General features: G+C 42.0%; 1 long non-coding RNA gene across 1 annotated transcript; it reads left to right on the forward strand.

Annotated features, from left to right (window-relative positions):
- Positions 1 to 900: 900 nt before the first annotated feature.
- LOC139177774 (uncharacterized) lies at positions 901 to 4,606 on the forward strand. Its single transcript, XR_011562258.1, has 4 exons — positions 901 to 953; positions 1,931 to 2,047; positions 4,010 to 4,073; positions 4,455 to 4,606. It is a non-coding gene; the product is annotated as an uncharacterized lncRNA (long non-coding RNA).
- Positions 4,607 to 5,398: the final 792 nt, after the last annotated feature.

Genomic DNA, 5,398 nt, shown 5'->3' on the forward strand with positions numbered 1-5,398 from the left:
CTAGCCCAGGAGCTAAGTTCCTGCATGCTTCATGGCCAAAACATCAAAACAAAAAACAGAAGCAATATTGCCACAAATTCAATAGAGAGTCTTCAAATGGTCCACACTTAAAAAAATGTACAAGTTCTAGAGATCCAATATGCACCATGGTGACTGTCGCTATTAATACTGTATTATATACTTGAAATTTGCTAAGAGGATAGATCTTATACATTTTCCCCACACAGAAATGGGTTTATATTTGAGATGATGAATGTGTTAACTACCTCAGTTGTGGTGATCATTTCACAGCATACACATACATCAAACCGTCATGCTGTTCACCTTTGTTGTTACTTAGTCGCTGAGTCGTGTCCGACTCTTTTGTGACCCCATGGACTGTAGCCTGCCAGGCTCCTCTGTCCAAGGGATTTTCCAGGCAAGAGTACTGGAGTGGGTTGCCATTTCCTTCTCCAGGGGATCTTCCTGACCCAGGGATCTAACCCATGTCTCCTGCATTGGCAGGTGGATTCTTTATCATCTGAGCTGCCTGGGAAGCCTTCTCTATACCTTAGATATATACAATTTTCTTTTGTCCATTACACCTCAATAAAGCTAGATATAAAAGGGAGCATCTATTTACAGATGGGGTGGGAAGAGGGACCGGGACCATTGAGGGGTGCTGAAACATTTATGGGTGAGCGATACTATTCAGGGGTTCCCACCTCCCAGCTTGAAAGGGTAGAGCAAGGCATTGCCTGTAACCTGGCGGGCACAGTAGCCCCAGCAGAGGGGCCATCCCGAAGGAGCTGTGGCGTAGGTAGGGGACACAGATATGTATCACCGATATTGCAGCCCAGCCGAGAGCAATCAGGGAAATAAACATGCCTGTCTCTCTCTTTACACTCTTCTTCTCCTGTCAGTGCTGCCTGGTGACCCAACCCAACCCGAAGCTACAGACCCAAGGAACTCAGGTAAAGCCACGCTGTGAGGTCGGATCCAGGTGGGGAAAGAGAGATAAGGGCAGAGCGTGGAGTCTAGTCACAGGGAGAATCCCCAGCAGAGCAACTGGATCCTGGGTGTGGAAAATTCCTTCCTATTTTAAGAGTAAGAGCAGCTGAGAATTGCTCATTCACAAAGCCAGAAATAGACGACTCATTGAGTAATTTCTAGGGCACGGCAGCACCCACTCGGACCGGGATGCGTTACTTGGCATTTCGTGCTGTGGCCTTTTAATGGATGGGTGTACCTCAGAAGGCTCGCATAAATTGCCTTTGGTCTGGGTGGCCAATGAAATGTCTAACCAGAGGCTGGCAAAACTCAGCATACTAGTTTCTGGAAAATGGACAGATTTTTAAATCATGCTCATTCAAAGTTTCAAAGGCTGTTGCTTAATTTGTCAGTGTGTCTTCAAAGACACAAAGACGTTGACAGACTCTCTGTATTATCTTTTCCCCTTCAATTATTGAACCAGCATTTACAAGTAAAGGGAAGCATCATATTTGAATACAAGCATTTATCAGAATGTGTATTTTTGTTTATTCACCTTTGTGCTTCAATAGTCTTATAGGAGGTAATTTTAATATCATCAGAAAATAAAAAAATGCAAGCTCATGTTAGTACAACTTACATTTAAAGAATAAAATTACATGTGTTTGTGTGTCTCACTGATGATTAGGGTAGTTTTATGCCTAAATAGGTGAATGAAAGATTAATAGTTCAAAAAGACAGACTAAAAGTAATTTAATTTTCTGCTTGGTTTCCTGAATGATAGTGATGTACCCACTACCTTTTATGACAGTCCTTTTATTAAAAACAACAACAACAACACCAACTTGGGGTCCCCAAGTTACATAAAATAGTGGTTAGATAGCAGAAAGCAATTATAGGTTAAGTATGCCAATCCAGTATTTCACAGATCCCTTACAGGCTCTGCTTTAACTTCTTTTAGGGACATGTCCTTGTTGCTGCTTAGTCATTCAGTCGTGTCTGACTCATTCTGCAACCCCACGGACAGTACTATGCCAAACTTCTCTGACCATGGGATTCTCCAGGCAAGAATACTGAAGTGAGTTGCCATTTCTTTCTCCAGGGAATCTTCCAGACCCAAGGATTGAACCAAGGTCTCCTGCATTGCAGGTGGATTCTTTACCACTGAGCCACCTGGGAAGCCCAGAAACATGTATAACATCTTGCTAATAGACCAAGCCACGTTATAGCAAATGTTTGTCTTGCTGATACTTAAAAGCATATATGATTTGAGCCGTACAAAGTTTTGATATATGTAGTAACAAAATTTGACAAATAATTACAGGCCAGTGTAATTGTATCACTCCCCAGGAATTTCCCTGAGCTGATAGGTAGCTAAACTATCAGAATGTTGAGTTGTCTCGTGGCATTCAGCAGTAAGAGGCTGTGAAGTTCTGGATCATCCTTGTCATTCTTGTTTCAAAGCTCCCCAGCCAGTCTTAAGTTCTAGAATGTTAATGTGTATCCACAGCTAAACATAAAGCCTCTCCAAATCCTCACATTATTCAACTTTTCTGTGCCACAGTTTAAACAGTAAGAGCTGATGCCTACCCTACACAAGTCACACGTATGTGTCTACTAGTGATTTCTCCCCGTGATTTCAATCATTTTAACATCTTTTCTGTGAAAGAGCTAACTCAACACTGATTCTGTACTAAAATATAATATCTATGACCATTTTGAAAAAAAAATATTTGAATGCCATGGAGATTTGTTTAAAATCCTATAAAAATAATTGCCTCTTATTAAAAACATTGAAGGAGTTTGACTGTTTGGGCAGAGATGAAGTAAGGGAGCTGAAATCCTGTAACAGAGTGAGGAGTCAATAAAATGTTATCTCAGACTAACAGAGTCTGGCAACTTCTGTTTTCTTTTTGCAAATTCTGTCTGTGGTGTTACTGCAATTAGGCCAAATAGATGTCCTCTGCAATAATATCATGATGGTACCGTGACAGATGGCATGCCACTGGGGCCAGTGTCTGGGAAGGAGCATGAAATTTCAACTCTGTCTCCCTGTGTCTACTAAGGCTAAGGGCTCAATAGTCTTTATTTCCTTTCTTCTTTCTTTCTTTCTTTTTTTCTATTTTTTAAACATATGCCGCAATCATCCAGGTCAGGGGTTGGCAAAACTTTTCTGTAAAGCGTCAGACTGTAAATATTCTTGGCTTTGCAGCCAGATGGTCCCTTTAGGACCAGCGCAAAGCAGATGCTTTGCCCTGCTGTTGCCGTGAAAGCCGCCATAGGCAATCCATAAATAAAGAAGCCTAGAGCAGTTTTTCAATAAAACTTTATTTAAAAAAACAGAAAAAGGGTCAAAATTACCTGGAGACTGTAGTTTGCCTGTTATTGGTACCTCATCACTTTTCTCCAAAGTGTTGAGAATACAGAGAACTAGCTTTTTCACGGAGTTAAAAATTGCTCTTAACTGTCTTTGAAATCTAAAGTAAGTAGAATATGACTATGTGCTTGTGCTAAGTCATTTCAGTCATATCCGACTCTTTGTGATCCCATGGACTGTAGCCTCCCAGGCTCCTTTGTCCATGGGATTCCCCAGGCAAGAATACTGGAGTGGGTTGCTATGCCCTCCTTTGTAATAGAGTGAGGAGTCAATAAAATGTTATCTCAAACTAACAGAGTCTGGCAACTTCTATTCTCTTTTTGCAAATTCTGTCTTCCCAAAGACCCTTCTCAGAGGACCTTCCCAACCTAGGGGTTGAACTCACCTCATCTATGTCTCTTGCATTGGCAGGTGGGTTCTTTACCACTGGCCTGGGAGGCCCCAGATTATGACTGTACAGATGCATATGAGCTCTTAGGAAGAGGTCTACAAAGTGCTTCATTAGCACCTGCCCATAGGAAGAAACTCTAGCAAAGCTTTCCACCTGTATCCATGTGGGCTCCTGCTAAGCTTCACCAACATCCTTACACAGTTTAAACACCTGATAGTTTCTGGGTGTCTTACATCTTAATAATCTCCCCCTATATAATTTTTTTTTTTCAGGAGAAGGCAATGGCACCCCACTCCAGTACTCTTGCCTGGAAAATCCCTTGGATGGAGGAGCCTGGTAGGTTGCAGTCCATGGGGTCGCTAAGAGTCGGACATGACTGTGACTTTTCACTTTCATGCATTGGAGAAGGAAATGGCAACCCACTCCAGTGTTCTTGCCTGCAGAATCCCAGGGACGGGGGAGCCTGGTGGGCTGCCGTCTATGGGGTCGCACAGAGTCGGACACGACTGAAGTGACTTAGCATAGCATAGCATATAATTTTTTATCATGTCCCAAATACCCATCCTGCTTGCATCATAGCAAAATAAGATGTTTTAATTTAGGAAATATTTATGGTTTTATACTTGGCCTTCACGATGTGTTTCCAACAGTGATGCTTATGGTGTCTTAATATGAGAAATAATTAACTCTTATGCTAGTTTTACTCTTTTCTGACAGGTCTATTTTTCATGTATTTGAAGAGACTGGAAATGAAAAATCCCAATTCAGCTAACAACAACTTTTATCATCTTGTGCTATCTGCTGAGTGTGTCTGAAATGTGATGTTTTCATTTGTGAGATGAGAATAATAAATTATTATGTTTCTGAAATGTAAGTGAATTTTCATGTAAAGAGCTTAGAAAAGTTATTTGTATGCAGTAGGTTAAATAAATCGGGCTTCCCTGGTGACTCAGATGGTAAAGAATCCACCTGCCAATGCAGGAAACAGGGGTTCAATCCCTGGGACAGGCAGGTTCCCTGGAGAAGGAAATGGCAACCCATTCCAGTATTCTTGCCTGGAAAATCCCATGGACAAAGGAGCCTGGGCTGGACATGCCTTAGTGACTAAACCACCACCACACTACCAACATATTTAATTAGCTAAATAAAGATGCACATATCATCTGACGACATCACCACATGACATCATTTCATTCCATATTTAGAAAAATATAAAGGCAGAAATATATGGCATCAAGCTCCTAGAGAATCAAATTCAATAGAAGTCACGTCACGAAGAATCATGAGCAAAACTAGGGAGACAAATCAGTGGTAAGACTTTTGATTATGAGCAGGTAGCTGGCTCCTGATAGAACATTCTATGGGGAAAGGTGTTATGAGTCTTTCTTTGACTAACATGCCTGTTAACTCAGAAACACCTAAAACGAAGACTTTCCATATCACACATGTTCTCACAGTAAACCGTTATTCACGTATAGGAACACCTTCATCGGCTCGTTCGAGAACTCCGCCCCGTCACCATCCGCAGAAATAAACAGACGCAGGTGACTCGGGGCCTTTCTCAGCGTCGTGTGTGAATCACTGCCTTCTGTACTGCGGCGGGCGAGTCACAGCGCCTTTGGATGGAAGTTCGGGCAGTGGCCGTCTGTACCACAGCGTGT

Source organism: Bos indicus, chromosome 19, assembly GCF_029378745.1.
Source record: "Bos indicus isolate NIAB-ARS_2022 breed Sahiwal x Tharparkar chromosome 19, NIAB-ARS_B.indTharparkar_mat_pri_1.0, whole genome shotgun sequence".
In the NCBI taxonomy this organism is placed as follows: Eukaryota; Metazoa; Chordata; class Mammalia; order Artiodactyla; family Bovidae; genus Bos; species Bos indicus.